Genomic DNA, 16,830 nt, shown 5'->3' with positions numbered 1-16,830 from the left:
ATGGGCTTTCAGGCCAAGCCCGGTATTGCAAGTCACGTCACGGCATGCGGCCCAAGACCCTTATTTCCCATGGTTTGTGGATGATGATAGATAGGGCTAGAAAAGGAAAACAATTTTTTTCTCGGTATCATTCAGCATCAGAGACCAATCTAATCAATATAAACTTTTAATTAAATGGGGTTTTGTTTGTTTTTGAAGCCACCAATACCTGTAACGAGCCCATTTGAAACATGTGCTGTGCACGAGCCTCGGGGACGCTGGTCGCGCGTTCGTGAGTCCTGCGAGCTCGGGAAAGCACGTCACCATAGGAAGACCCGCCCTACTCTGCCTCTGATTGGATAGGAAGTCATGTAATGACGTCGGCTAACATGCTAGGCTTTTAGCAATGAAGCTGCTATGATGATGCTAATCATAGATATGAACGTATGTCTATGATGCAAATGATCATGACATGTGGTTACTTTAGGACATCGTTTGAAAAGATCTAGAGGGTAAGTGGGTCAATGTTGAATAACTTAGCTAACATTATCTAATGTTACATTTCTTTATATTAACATCAACTATATTGATAGGCTAGCTATGCTAACGGTAGCTAATGCTAACGGCTTAGGGTTAACGTTAGTTAATGCTAACGTTACGTTCGGAGGTCTCATGTATTTCAATTTTAACATAATGTTGAGCATGATCAATGTGACATTGTTCATACATTGATTACAGTCTGTAATCTTGTCTGGCATTATTTAATCTTGTCTGGCATTATTTAGCTATAATGGGCTGATGCTACTATATAGCATTTGCCACATTATACATCAAATTAATCAAGCATAGTTAGTGTTACTACCTGAAGGTATTATTACCATTGCAAGTAAGCATGCCATGTATATGCCATGCCTGGAAATCAAATTAATAGTGTAATTCTTCCCCATCATAGCTCATTGTACACTGATATAATCATTCTCCTTGCCTTTGCTAATACTCATCTCTTTGATCAAACTTTGTGCTAGGAAAGAAATCTGGCTGTGATTCGTCGCTAGTGCTCATCCAGGCTGTTGTCATCTCCCGCCTGGACTCCTGCAACTCCCTACTTGCTGCCATCCTGCAGCGTTGGCCATCAGACTCCTGGAGAAAGCTGCTGCTGACCTGGTGTTCAACGGCCCCATGCTCTTCCACAAAACTTCCCTACTCCGTTCTCAGCACTGGCTCCCTGCGCTGTCCCATCCAGTTTAGGACTATGGTGCAAGCCTACAGGGCAAATGAACAGCTCCCTCCGACCTCCAGGCTGTGGTCAAGCTCTGCTGCCTTGAGGTGATTGGTTCCCCAGTTGCTCCAAGCCCCCCTACGGCAGATTGTAACGGCCATTGCTCTTTTCTGTCCTGGCCTCACAGTGGTGGAATGAACTGTGCACTGATGTCAGAACAGAGCCAATAATACACACTGTTCATAGTGAGCCTAGTTAATATTGATTAACTTGTACTGTTTCCTCTCTCCTTGTCAGTCATTAAAATATGTTCAGTGTTTCACAATACTGATGTATAACATTTCATTATTTTGTCTCAGGCCATTTCTGAAACAATCATCAGTGTCAGTATACATTTCCCTCCAATGTTATTGCTTGCCCATTTTTAACCATTTAACTACCAGACTGTACAAACGAATTGCACACCTATAGTATTTTCTAGGTATAGCCTACTTCTCCACTTTCTCTTAATGTTGGTATGAAATGGCAGTCAAACTATGCAATGATGTTCAACACTATTTCCACCCAAATTCCCAACAAATGTGGCCACCACACTGTTCAGGACATTCACAGGTCTTGCTCTCAGGGATCGGTAAAAGAAAGGGACATGGTTCCTCCATAATGTGCTAAGGCTCTGCTTAGATCAAAGGCTTGGTCATCAGAAAATATCACAAAGACAGTAATCACAAAACAATTAAAAACATGTCACCAGTGTATGCCTTAACCCTAGTCAAATTTCTAGTATGTGTGAACCATATACATGGCAGTAAACAGATCTTGAGTCATACAAACTGGAGGATGCTTGACCCATACAAACTACTTTAACTCAATTTCAATAAACAACTTAAAATATGGCAGACAGAAGAGCTGAGCAGACTTGGTAGATGACTGGATGATCTTACAGAGAACCAAGGGAAATTGACTGGTATTAATGCTAAGAGTAATGAGGGATGAGGTGCAGCTGGGCAGAGTGGAGACAGGTGGCAGGTGATGCAGGAGATGGGAAGGTGAGTAGGCAACAACCAAGCATGAACAGGAACTGGACCACTGGCTCCCCTTGACTGTCCAACCCATCCATCAGCGCCAGCAGAGTGGACACGATAGAGCCAGAGAGAGAAAGACAAATGCAACGCAAGGTTAGTTTAGTTCCAATCGCCCATGTGCAACATCAATCAAGTACGCAGCCAAGCTGAAGAACCGAGTTACACCAGAGGCGGAGCGAGGCGGTGGCTCTGTGACAGACAGGCCTCACCTGTGTATCTGGTCCTGTCTGCTGGAGCGTACTGGGGCCAGCCGGTCTATCTTGTGGAAGAAGATGAAGGAGGGTCTCATTAGGTTGACCTGGGGAGAGACCAACAAACAGCCATCACAAGCTCTCAGTCAACACTGAGGATGATGGTCAGGTGTCCTGTCCAATAATTATACCCCCCTCCCCCAACCGCCACAGTTGCCCCATTGGCTAACCTGGTCAAAGAGAAGGCAGAGCTGATTATGTGTTCTGATTCACCAACCCACTTTCTAAGGCAGTCAGCACCTTTCCTTATAGACACCTTTGTGTTTCCCTGCCTACACTCGTTAGTCTGCACCCGCGCCACTGGGGTCTTGCCTGTACTTGGGGGACTGTAGATCAGAGCACTACACATCTGTAGGTGGGGGGGGGGGGGGGGGGTGTTGGGGGGAGTATGTGAAAAACAGGGACTTCACAAGACAGCTCAAATTAGACAAGACAGCTTAAATACGGCTGGGTCTTCATATGTTTACTGGAGCAACGTACTGTAGTGTGGTCTCACCTAGGAGGTTCTTCTATCAGGTGATCGAACAGAGAGGGGTTGCTCTGCTTCCTGTTCACTGACTGAAAAAGCAATCACAGTGGGATTTAGTGACATCATCAGTATGATAAAAGAGATGAGTATTAGCAAAGGCAAGGAGAATGATTATATCAGTGTACAATGAGCTATGATGGGGAGGAATTACACTATTAATTTGATTTCCAGGCATGGCATATACATGGCATGCTTACTTGAATGGTAATAATGCCTTCAGGTAATAACACTAACTATGCTTGATTAATTTGATGTATAATGTGGCAAATGCTATAGTAGCAGCAGCAAGCATCAGCCCACTATAGCTAAATAACGCCAGACAAGATTACAGACTGTAATCAATGTATGAACAATGTCACATTGATCATGCTCAACATTATGTTAAAATTGAAATACATCTGAGACCTCCGAACGTAACGTTAGCATTAACTAACGTTAACCCTAAGCCGTTAGCATTAGCTACCGTTAGCATAGCTACCGTTAGCATAGCTCCCTAGCCTATCAATATAGTTGATGTTAATATAAAGAAATGTAACATTAGATAATGTTAGCTAAGTTATTCAACATTGACCCACTTACCCTCTAGATCTTTTCCAACGATGTCCTTAAGTAACCACATGTCATGATCATTTGCATCATAGACATACGTTCATATCTATGATTAGCATGATCATAGCAGCTTCATTGCTAAAAGCATAGCGAATGTTAGCCGACGTCATCACATATGACTTCCTATCCAATCAGAGGCAGAGTAGGGCGGGTCTTCCTATGGTGACGTGCTTTCCCGAGTTCGCAGGACTCACGAACGCGCGACCAGCGTCCCCGAGGCTCGTGCACAGCACATGTTTCAAATGGCTCGATACAGGTATTGGTGGCTTCAAAAACAAACAAAACCCAATTGAATTAAAAGTTTATATTGATTAGATTGGTCTCTGATGCTGAATGATACCGAGAAAAATTTTGTTTTCCTTTTCTAGCCCTATCTATCATAATCCACAAACCATGGGAAATAAGGGTCTTGGGCCGCATGCCGTCACGTGACTTGCAATACCGAGCTTGGCCTGAAAGCCCATGGTGGCTTCAATGCGCCAAGCTGATCCTGGGGGCTTGGTCTACAGCTGTCACGACTTGCACATGTGACGCACATTTCCGCTGCGCACAGGATTGTGGGTCAGAATAGCCAGAAAAGCCTGCTGGCTTCATGGAGGTATAATATAACTGGAGACGGCATTGAAAATGGCTGCCTATTCATTTCAATGAAAGTTGCTCACCGGCGCATGAAGCCATTTGACGTAGTGGCCAAAGCCCGGTATTGCAAGTCACGTCACGGCATGCGGCCCAAGACCCTTATTTCCCATGGTTTGTGGATGATGATAGATAGGGCTAGAAAAGGAAAACAAAATTTTTCTCGGTATCATTCAGCATCACAGACCAATCTAATCAATATAAACTTTTAATTCAATGGGGTTTTGTTTGTTTTTGAAGCCACCAATACCTGTAACGAGCCCATTTGAAACATGTGCTGTGCACGAGCCTCGGGGACGCTGGTCGCGCGTTCGTGAGTCCTGCGAGCTCGGGAAAGCACGTCACCATAGGAAGACCCGCCCTACTCTGCCTCTGATTGGATAGGAAGTCATGTAATGACGTCGGCTAACATGCTAGGCTTTTAGCAATGAAGCTGCTATGATGATGCTAATCATAGATATGAATGTATGTCTATGATGCAAATGATCATGACATGTGGTTACTTTAGGACTTCGTTGGAAAAGATCTAGAGGGTAAGTGGGTCAATGTTAAATAACTTAGCTAACATTATCTAATGTTACATTTCTTTATATTAACATCAACTATATTGATAGGCTAGCTATGCTAACGGTAGCTAATGCTAACGGCTTAGGGTTAACGTTAGTTAATGCTAACGTTACGTTCGGAGGTCTCATGTATTTCAATTTTAACATAATGTTGAGCATGATCAATGTGACATTGTTCATACATTGATTACAGTCTGTAATCTTGTCTGGCATTATTTAGCTATAATGGGCTGATGCTACTATATAGCATTTGCCACATTATACATCAAATTAATCAAGCATAGTTAGTGTTATTACCTGAAGGCATTATTACCATTGCAAGTAAGCATGCCATGTATATGCCATGCCTGGAAATCAAATTAATAGTGTAATTCTTCCCCATCATAGCTCATTATACACTGATATAATCATTCTCCTTGCCTTTGCTAATACTCATCTCTTTTATCAAACTTTGTGCTAGGAAAGAAATCTGGCTGTGATTCGTCGCTAGTGCTCATCCAGGCTGTTGTCATCTCCCGCCTGGACTCCTGCAACTCCCTACTTGCTGCCATCCTGCAGCGTTGGCCATCAGACTCCTGGAGAAAGCTGCTGCTGACCTGGTGTTCAACGGCCCCATGCTCTTCCACAAAACTTCCCTACTCCGTTCTCAGCACTGGCTCCCTGCGCTGTCCCATCCAGTTTAGGACTGTGGTGCAAGCCTACAGGGCAAATGAACAGCTCCCTCCGACCTCCAGGCTGTGGTCAAGCTCTGCTGCCTTGAGGTGATTGGTTCCCCAGTTGCTCCAAGCCCCCCTACGGCAGATTGTAACGGCCATGGCTCTTTTCTGTCCTGGCCTCACAGTGGTGGGAACTGTCCACTGATGTCAGTACAGCAGAGTCGCTGCCCATCTTTCGCCGCATGCTGAAAATTCACCTGTTCAAGATGTGCCCTGGACCCTTCCTTTTAACACCTATTTTATTTGTTCTTGTACTTTGTCTTTAGCAACAGGTTAAGCTCTTAGACGCTTGTTTAGAAAGGAGATGCACTTATGAGTTCTAGCGAGCAGTGGTACTGTAGTGAAGCTGCAGTGTCACTAATGAAAGACTAATGGGGTGCACCTGAACTGGGCCGCTGACAGAGGCTCTGATCACTGTGAATGAATTTCAAGTCTCAACAAAGTGTTCTGTTTTCCCCCTGGACTGTAATTCTAAACCTTGTAGTTCGTTCTCATAGATCAGTCTGTTAGAACTACAAATCCCTCCCTGTGTGACATCACTTCCCTGCATTCCCCCTGAAACTGTCACTTCCTCCTTCACTGTATAAACCCCCGAACCCTACTCCCATGCTTCACTCTTGCCTGGAATCACTTCCGGTGCGAGGGTCCGCTTCTGCAGAATCGTAACATAGAATAAACTATTGTACTTTGTTAAAACCAGCTTGATCGACCACTCAGCGTGTTCTTTGACAATCTGACTAAAAATAACTTTCACAATATGGCGACGAAAATGCTCTAATGGGAACGACTGCTGGACTTCGGTGTGTTTTGGGCTGAATTCACGGACGCGTGTCGTACTTTTCTCAAAGGACGGGGGGAATTCAATCTCGGGGACACATCTAGTTGGTGCGGTTTTCCCCCGAGGCCCGAGTCAGCCTGAACTTGCTGGAGTCTGGTACGTTGTTTTGAACCTAGTTAAGAGTGGTCTTTTGTTTGTTCAGCTGTGTGAAAACTTAGACAATAGTGTTTATTCGAGCCGGTGTCGCGCACACGTGTCCTGGTTGTTGTTCTTAAAGCCGGTTGTTGACCGCATGCCCGCTTAAAAAGCCTAATGTTCTCCCTGCCCTATATATCTTAACCAGGGTTAGGTTTTTGTTTGCGACGCATTTACAGCGTTTTCAGTACTGAATAGTGGAGTACTACACAGCGTTATTACTCTCGAAAAGCCTTCTCTTTTGAATTTTTGGTTTTGGGATCCGCGTTGCGGGAGGTTGCTGCGACTCGACGGGGCTTTTGTTGTTTTAAGGCTCGTTATTTTGTTTTTTGTACTCCGGTTGTGAAGGGCATAACACGGAGGTGGCTGTTACACTTCGAGAACTTTTAAACCCCGGGTGATTTGCTTTTGCTAAGTGAGTCGGGTAGGCCTTGTTTTGTTTCATTTTGTTTGTCTTGTCTTGGGATTTGAGGTCCTGTTTAACTGATTGAAACCCATAGTTATGTTGAGTGTTTTGGGGTTATGCTGGGTTTTGGTTTGTGTACATTTGTGATTGATTTTCGTGCTAGCTGCGTTCTAGCTGAGTACTGTTCTTGTTCTGCTCAAACTAGCTACAAACTAGCTTTCTCCTCTGTTCTATTGTTTCAATGCTAGCTGGTTCATCCACATGTTGTTTTACCCACGTGTTAGTTCTATCCTCTGTGCCCACGTGGTTAACTTCCTGGTTTGCTGCTTGTGTGAAAAAAAAAAAAAAAGAGAGACTTCCTGTTCCTCTTTTCCATTTGAGGGTCGACCATTTTGGCTTCTGATGACTGCCATCTTGGGAAAAAAAATATATATAACAGGATAAAAAAAAAAAAAAAAAGTATCTCTCAGCACAGCAGTAATTTGGTTGACTAAACGTGTTTAGTTTTTTTTCTGTAACTTTTTATTACATTGTTTGTTCTCATATTTTCTTTTAAAATGGGAGTTATTTTTAGTGCACTGAAGCATGTGTGTGAGAAGTGAAGGGACAGATAGGCCTCTTCCTGTTCTGACCTCTTATCCAAACAAGAGTTTTGTTGTTTCAGGCCATGTCCCTTGTTAAGCAGATGTAAACTATTTCAACCAACCCCCAATACTGGCCCCTCCTTGTTGTGACACCTATCCAAACAGTTTTGTTGGTTCAGGCCACGTCCGTTGTTCCTGTCCAAACGTCCCTTCCTGTTATTCGACCAACTGTCATCTCTACGGCTGCTACATACCCTTACCCCAAACAGGGATGTCTGAAATAACGCCCCCCCTAGGGTATTACTCTTCTGAGACACCTCCCTCTGGTTCCTCTCCCATTCTAGGGAGAGTGAGAGTGTACGTGACAAGGGGGGGGGGGGGGGGGGGAGGGTAGAGGTAAGAGAAAAAAGAAAAATCATTCATATTTGCCAATATCTTAGTCTGATACATTTGTCTGACAACCCAATTTTGAGAATTTTGTTTTGTTTAAGATTTCATGTTTTACTGATTTCAGATGCACATTCATTGGTTTTGAGTTTTACAGAGAATTGACGTTCCTGGACTACCGGATAAATGCCAAACCGGTTGGAACCGCAAGTATTTTAATAATTTGAAATGACTGCCACTGTATTGTCATGTTAACTTAATATGCTCAGATACATATTCTTGAAAAAGAAAAGACATCACTCCAATTTATCAAAACTGCGGTCTATGATTTATTTTGTTATGTTTATGTGCCTCTGGCGCATAATTTCTAAGAATTGGTGTTACCCACAAGAGTGGTGAGAAATTGAAATGTCTTTTATTTTGTCTGTCTTTTATTGTATGTAAACTGCCCATGCGGCTCTGTCTGTGCGTCTGAGGGCCCACAGAGACAGCTGCATGGTAAAATGGTAAAATGTTCATGATTTGAGAACCCCATATGAAGCTATTCATTTATTGTTTTGGTTTGAGTAATGCATTTTTTCCATTTGTTCACCCTGATTTAAGGGAATTTTTGTTTTCACCATTAGAGGGCGCTGTTTTACATAATGTGTTGGTGCTCCCCTTTTTAAATGATTATTTTGAATAACAATTTCTTGTTAGAAACAAGGACTCATGGTTTGATGATACGAATATGTTGTTTTATTTTAGGAAATGGCCATAGAATTTCTAAGACCTAAATCTAATTGGTGCGTGAGCAGGTTAATTACCTTGGTCACTTACTAATGATAAATAAACAAAGGCTGCTTGGTAATAGACTACTGCAGAGTCTATCCCTGATTTAGCAGACAACCCTCATTAGACAAAAGCTAGCTCCACTTGACAAGATTACATGGACTGACGAGCCCGACTGGTTTTGACGATGACTAATGCACTCTGTTTAAGTATTTCTGACTAAAAAGACTTGACTCTGTTAAAAGGACTTGGGTCCTACTTGAAACCAGTGGCAACTACCACTGATGCTGTTTTAGACCTAGTAGCATTGCGCAAGCGATTTTATCCATGTCCTGCATGTTGTGACTATTCATAATTTACATCGCACCTACACACAGCGTGGCTGCTGCTTTAATAAGAATGAACTGTTGACCGTGCATTTCAAAGATGCACTGTTCTTAACTCTGCTTCCTCCTCCAGAAGGCAGAGAGACATGACTCAACATATTGACCGAGATCAATTAAGCCACGCTCAAACCTCTCAGATATTCTCCTCTCACTCTGATTTTGAATGAATGCTCATTTCATAGTTAGCATAACCTATACTGCATATTCCATGCTTTCATTATGTTTTCAAATTAGCACACTGACCAGATCATGTTTCAAAAAAGAGGGGGAGTAAAGGATGTTATCAAGTTAACTGGTTGTTGGTAATGAAACAGACTAGTAGTAGTGAAGAAGGTAATGAAGAAGTTGAATTGAAGGTAGTGAGGAGGTTGTAGTTGAAGGAAATTAGAAAGTAGTTGAAAGAACAAGATGCAGAGCTGAAGAAGAAACTTAATGTGTAATATTTTAAGATGGTGGCAAAGGCCAAGCTCCTATTGAAACCTCTGATCCTGTGTCCAGTATGGCTGCTAACTCCGCTGCTAAAAGCTGCGGTCCGGTCCTGTTTTGTCTATGCTGTCTCATCTGTGGATTCACAGGTCTGCCGACCTGAGAGAGCCGACCTGCATCATTTCCAACCAGGCCAATGGGTTGTGAGCAGAGACCTGAAACCAGAGTGCCCGTTGGCTGGGCCCGTACCAGTTCCTGCTGCTAACTCAGACGTAGCAGAGAGGACTTTGCGGGTACACGCCAGCCACTGCAGGCTGGTTCCAAACCAGGACGAGGCCACCCGGCCTGAGAATTCCAACAACCAAGATGCAATATCCTGTGTCACCACCAGGGCGAAAGCTCACTCTCTGGTCTCCTCAGATGAGAAATCAGACAAAGAATAACGCACTACTTTTCCTCATTGCTGTCAGGAGGACAACTCTGACCACCACTTCAGCAAAACACAATCATGGGTCACCACACTGTGGCTTCCTCTGAGGAGGAGCTATTGAAAGAAGTGACCTTGCCTGTCACCTCCTTCTCAGGATCGTTATGGCAATGTGGACAAGCGTTTGTCCTATTTGAATGTTGCACTCCACTTGACTGTTGAGACGAAGATGAATGGAAAATACTACATTCTGCATATATAAGATTTGAAAGCAACAGAGATTTCCAGGTTATACTGTTGAAACTGTGACTGGAGTTTAGTTTAGAGTGGGTATAGAAGTATTGAAAATTCATAATTATAAAGTTGATCTTTGTAGAAGCTGTTCCGGACTATTCTCAGGGGACTGTGTTTAACTGTGTTTAACTGCTATGCACCTAACTACATCAACCAAGTATCAAAATGAAGCCTAACAGAATTGCATCCACAGGGCTGAACTTGAAAAGCGAGTTAAACAATTTGAAGTGACCTCTTCAATACATCACAGCATGTATTAATATTTTCAGATACAACACATAGATTAGGACAAATTAGTGTTTAAGCAGATTTATGAGATGTGGAATTAAGGTTCAGAGAGCCATTCCAAATGGCATATTTTTGAGCTATAGGGAAATAGCGTATTCAACTTTAAATTGCAACAGTGTCATATGAATGTTATCTTGCTCATGTAATGTCCAGGATTAAGAAGATTGATCACACTCAAATGCAGGGAATTCATCAGCAATCAAACTAGACACCATAGAGCTGTCTCGAATTTTCAATTTAGTTTCAGTATATTATTTCTCTCATGAACGCATGACACATGATCGCACAATACCAAGTAATTTCAGCCTTAGCTACAGAAGTAAATTACATGGAAAAGATTGTGCTACAAAATAGACTTCCCTTAGAGAGAATACTGGCTATATCTGCTGTTCGGTTAGTTCAGATCCTGGATATTCTCAAATATGTGTGTTTTCAGTTGTATGTTCTTCATCGTTATTATTTTTTAAATATTCTTAAGTGTATGTTTAAATGCTGTTCCAGATATGCCTATGCTGCCTAAATAATGATAGAAAAAGTTAAATTAACTATTAATCATGGCAATTCAAGATCTTGATGTCTGTGCCATTGACATTGACTATTTGGAATATTTTGATACATAATCTGTTGGTTCTAATTTGAATTTAAGGGTTTTCTTCTAAAACAAATAGGGTTTTTCCCACTCAGTCATGAAGATATGATGTCTTAGATTAATAATCATGGTATCTTTTTACCTTGCTTATGCCAAATTAAGGTGAGGAGTTTTGGTAAGTGATTGCATATGAGAAGAAAATGATCTTGGTGTGTTAAATAACTTGAGTTTGTTAAATCTTTATTATGCTCCACCTAGTGGAGAAATAGATTACTTCCTTTCCATATGTGTAGAATAGGGTTTTTGCCAAAGATGTTGGATTATTTTTATGATAGGCCTATTTTATAATTTGATTTCACATTGTTGATTCTTTCATTTCTATTATAGTTGTGGATATTTAATCCACAAAGTGGGGAATTGTGAATGAATTTCAAGTCTCAACAAAGTGTTCTGTTTTCCCCCTGGACTGTAATTCTAAACCTTGTAGTTCGTTCTCATAGATCAGTCTGTCAGAACTACAAATCCCTCCCTGTGTGACATCACTTCCCTGCATTCCCCCTGAAACTGTCACTTCCTCCTTCACTGTATAAACCCCCGAACCCTACTCCCATGCTTCACTCTTGCCTGGAATCACTTCCGGTGCGAGGGTCCGCTTCTGCAGAATCGTAACATAGAATAAACTATTGTACTTTGTTAAAACCAGCTTGATCGACCACTCAGCGTGTTCTTTGACAATCTGACTAAAAATAACTTTCACATCACCCTCGGCTGGACTTGATTGCTGAGGGGTGGACTAAGAAAGCAGAGCCAGTCGGCAGTCTGGGGAGCGGAGCTTCATTTCCGTCAGGGCAACTAGTCTGACGAAGCAATTGTTAACTTGCACTCACGGTAGAGGATAACATGCCTGTCTAGCCCAGCTTAAACTATGCGCCCATGTACCAGTGTGCCGACTCAGGGTGATATCTAGTGTGTTTGCAATTGAGTGTGCCTGCCTATACAGGGTGATCCAGTGTGGACTTGATTGATGTTGCACATGGGCGATTGGAACTAAACTAACCTTGCGTTGCATTTGCCTTTCTCTCTCTGGCTCTATCGTGTCCACTCTGCTGGCGCTGATGGATGGGTTGGACAGTCAAGGGGAGCCAGTGGTCCAGTTCCTGTTCATGCTTGGTTGTTGCCTACTCACCTTCCCATCTCCTGCATCACCTGCCACCTGTCTCCACTCTGCCCAGCTGCACCTCATCCCTCATTACTCTTAGCATTAATACCAGTCAATTTCCCTTGGTTCTCTGTAAGATCATCCAGTCATCTACCAAGTCTGCTCAGCTCTTCTGTCTGCCATATTTTAAGTTGTTTATTGAAATTGAGTTAAAGTAGTTTGTATGGGTCAAGCATCCTCCAGTTTGTATGACTCAAGATCTGTTTACTGCCATGTATATGGTTCACACATACTAGAAATTTGACTAGGGTTAAGGCATACACTGGTGACATGTTTTTAATTGTTTTGTGATTACTGTCTTTGTGATATTTTCTGATGACCAAGCCTTTGATCTAAGCAGAGCCTTAGCACATTATGGAGGAACCATGTCCCTTTCTTTTAACGATCCCTGAGAGCAAGACCTGTGAATGTCCTGAACAGTGTGGTGGCCACATTTGTTGGGAATTTGGGTGGAAATAGTGTTGAACATCATTGCATAGTTTGACTGCCATTTCATACCAACATTAAGAGAAAGTGGAGAAGTAGGCTATACCTAGAAAATACTATAGGTGTGCAATTCGTTTGTACAGTCTGGTAGTTAAATGGTTAAAAATGGGCAAGCAATAACATTGGAGGGAAATGTATACTGACACTGATGATTGTTTCAGAAATGGTCTGAGACAAAATAATGAAATGTTATACATCAGTATTGTGAAACACTGAACATATTTTAATGACTGACAAGAAGAGAGGAAACAGTCCAAGTTAATCAATAATAACTAGGCTCACTATGAACAGTGTGTATTATTGGCTCTGTTCTGACATCAGTGCACAGTTCATTCCACCACTGTGAGGCCAGGACAGAAAAGAGCCATGGCCGTTACAATCTGCCATAGGGGGGCTTGGAGCAACTGGGGAACCAATCACCTCAAGGCAGCAGAGCTTGACCACAGCCTGGAGGTAGGAGGGAGCTGTTCATTTGCCCTGTAGGCTTGCACCACAGTCCAAAACGGGATGGGACAGCGCAGGGAGCCAGTGCAGAGAACGGAGTAGGGAAGTTTTGTGGAAGAGCATGGGGCCGTTGAACACCAGGTCAGCAGCAGCTTTCTCCAGGAGTCTGATGGCCAACGCTGCAGGAAGTAGGGAGTTGCAGGAGTCCAGGCGGGAGATGACAACAGCCTGGATGAGCACTAGCGACGAATCACAGCCAGATTTCTTTCCTAGCACAAAGTTTGATAAAAGAGATGAATATTAGCAAAGGCAAGGAGAATGATTATATCAGTGTACAATGAGCTATGATGGGGAGGAATTACACTATTAATTTGATTTCCAGGCATGGCATATACATGGCATGCTTACTTGAATGGTAATAATGCCTTCAGGTAATAACACTAACTATGCTTGATTAATTTGATGTATAATGTGGCAAATGCTATAGTAGCAGCAGCAAGCATCAGCCCACTATAGCTAAATAACGCCAGACAAGATTACAGACTGTAATCAATGTATGAACAATGTCACATTGATCATGCTCAACATTATGTTAAAATTGAAATACATCTGAGACCTCCGAACGTAACGTTAGCATTAACTAACGTTAACCCTAAGCCGTTAGCATTAGCTACCGTTAGCATAGCTACCGTTAGCATAGCTCCCTAGCCTATCAATATAGTTGATGTTAAAGGATTAACATGGTGGTTCAATATAACACTTTCCAGGTATCTTTAGGCAACAACAAAACACATGTGTTTAACTATTTCAGAATTCATCCATACAAATTCTTTTAAAACATGTTTTTAGAGGTCTGAATCTGCCACTCAAAAAGTTCACTCACTCAAAACTGGGCGTGATTCATAACAACTGATTGACAGTTCTCTGAGCAAATGACCAACTGGAATCATTATGATTGACAGGCGTGTGCCCCGTTACCATAGCTACCACCGCTCCGAGCTAAACAACACAAGAGCTAGATCGCGCAACAGCCAGATCAATAGCCATTTTTCTAGCTGCTAGGGGCATTTACAAAGTCCTTAATATTATATTAACCCCCAAACATTATAAAGATACACGCTACCTAACAGGCCGTATCCTCGAATTTGCATTAGGCCAATTTGGGAAAAGTACGATAAAAGTATAACGACGACACGTCTCCCCCGCGACAGAGGAAAAGCACCCTGCAGCCGGCCACGCAAGCTTGGAGGCTTGGGCTATTAGACTTATAGCTTTCAGCCAGCTACGAACAGTATAGACCTAGTTAGTCAAATAATTGCAACTGTGGGTCTTACCAGAAGACAGATCATTTGCGCTGTGAAACCGACATAACATCCGCATTGTTCACCAGTCTAACGTTATTTATCTTAGTAGGTGTCCAACAAAGCCAGTTGAACACTGAAACGTTACTGTTCTGGGAACATCTGTCAGTTGTGGTGATATAAAGGAATTGAGTGGAATACCACCGCAATAACTGATTATTAGTCAGATCAATTCAATCATTATAGCTTGTTTCATATACAAAGGCAACACAATGTGCGCTTTACAGAAAGGGGGAGAGGATGTAGCCTACATGTAGCCTACTTATCCTACCCCGAATTATGTGGGAGACTGCATGCGTTTGGAGAGATAGCGGGCCGTGCACCACGACTCCGTGAGCGCAGCGGTCAAGGGGTATAGCCTACTCCGGAGTCTGGAGACTAACAGGTCATGCAGTCAATAGATCTCGTTTTGAATGTTATTGTAATGCCCTCTGGTTATAATAGAATATATCTACTGGAGCTGTTTAATCCCAAAATGCGCAATGCTTCCTGAAGTTGGGTCGGATCGAGGTGCTGGGATGATCAACATTATGTGGAGCAGATGCCACAGTGATGATAAGGTTTACACAACTTTCAGAATGTTTTGCAGAATTACAATTATTTAGAGTTGTAAATTATGAAAGGAACATAATAACTTGACTTAATATCTTCACCTCCACCCACCCTGAAATGTAGTCATAATTTTAGCACAATAGCCTCTATATGCGCATCACAACGCTGCAACATACAAGACCTTAGGACAAACGATTCAGTACACAGCAGGTGTGTTTGATCAAGTTCAAATGTGAGAATAAATAAATGACAAAAACCCGCACGGGTACTGTAGGACTACGTCTTTATTTTCCGAGGTAATTGTTGCGCATACAACATGACATTAAATTAAGACATAGGCTACTTTCTCATAAAACAGGGCGGTGTTGTAACATTTATAATATCATTAGGTGACATTGGCTGCAACCTGTCCTCCAGGACCTGCACACCTCCAGAGCCCTGAAGGGACCTGGACCTCCCGAGTCCCAGTATTGGAAATGTAGTGATCTGGCTACAAGAAAAGGGGACAAATTATAAAAGCGATTAGTAATAGCATCGATATTTTGCATATGCAAAACAGCATAAATTACAACAATAGGCTATTTATCAGTAAGTCTAAATTATATCGAATTAAGTTTGAGCGAGAGATAATTGGGAGATTCTTGTGGAGACAAACTGACTTATATCCACCTTTGACTTCGTAACTTTGCCTATTGTATTGGCCTATACAACAAAGCACGCTCACAACAGTTATGGTAGGCTATCGCTTCGGAAACCTTACAGCACAGTTTGCACCTGGTGCAAGTAGATTTGATGCCAGGGAAGAGTACAGTATGGTGCGCTGTGTTTATACCAGGGAAGAGTACAGTATGGTGCGCTGTGTTTCTGCCAGGGAAGAGTACAGTATGGTGCGCTGTGTTTCTGCCAGGGAAGAGTACAGTATGGTGCGCTGTGTTTCTGCCAGGGAAGAGTACAGTATGGTGCGCTGTGTTTCTGCCAGGGAAGAGTACAGTATGGTGCGCTGTGTTTCTGCCAGGGAAGAGTACAGTATGGTGCGCTGTGTTTCTGCCAGGGAAGAGTACAGTATGGTGCGCTGTGTTTCTGCCAGGGAAGAGTACAGTATGGTGCGCTGTGTTTCTGCCAGGGAAGAGTACAGTATGGTGCGCTGTGTTTCTGCCATTGCACTGGAGGGCTAACGTTACCAAAAGCAAATGCATTGAGAGCTAACGTTAGCATGCTAGGATAATTAACACAGCTAGCTGACATTCCAAACATTAGGCTAGCTAACGTCAACATGCTGGATAAAGACAGATAGCTAGCTGGATCAGACAGCTTTTTAAAAACTGTTGCCAATTACAGCTAACGTTATGGTTCGTTTATCTAACATTAGCTAGGTTGGCTACTAATCAGACACGATCATGGTAAAAACTTCCCAATTTGTATGACAACCACAAATACAATTAGGCCTATAAAATGTACAAATTATATTAAAATAAGAGGTGGTCATCATTGAGACTGCAACTATTCAATTGTTCTCAAGATGAGAAAAGGTTCAGAACTACCTTACCGTGTTCGATAGATGGTGAAACGGCGCAGACAGGTTTCTGTTGGAGGCGGGTGCAGGGGAGTGGAGGAGGGTTTTTCAAACTTTAGGGTGACGCCAAGAATGGG

The sequence above is a fragment of the Borostomias antarcticus genome (genome assembly GCF_949987555.1).
Source record: "Borostomias antarcticus genome assembly, chromosome: 5".
Taxonomy (NCBI): Eukaryota; Metazoa; Chordata; class Actinopteri; order Stomiiformes; family Stomiidae; genus Borostomias; species Borostomias antarcticus.
The sequence above is the reverse complement of the archived record's forward strand: the minus strand, read 5'-3'. Positions refer to the sequence as shown.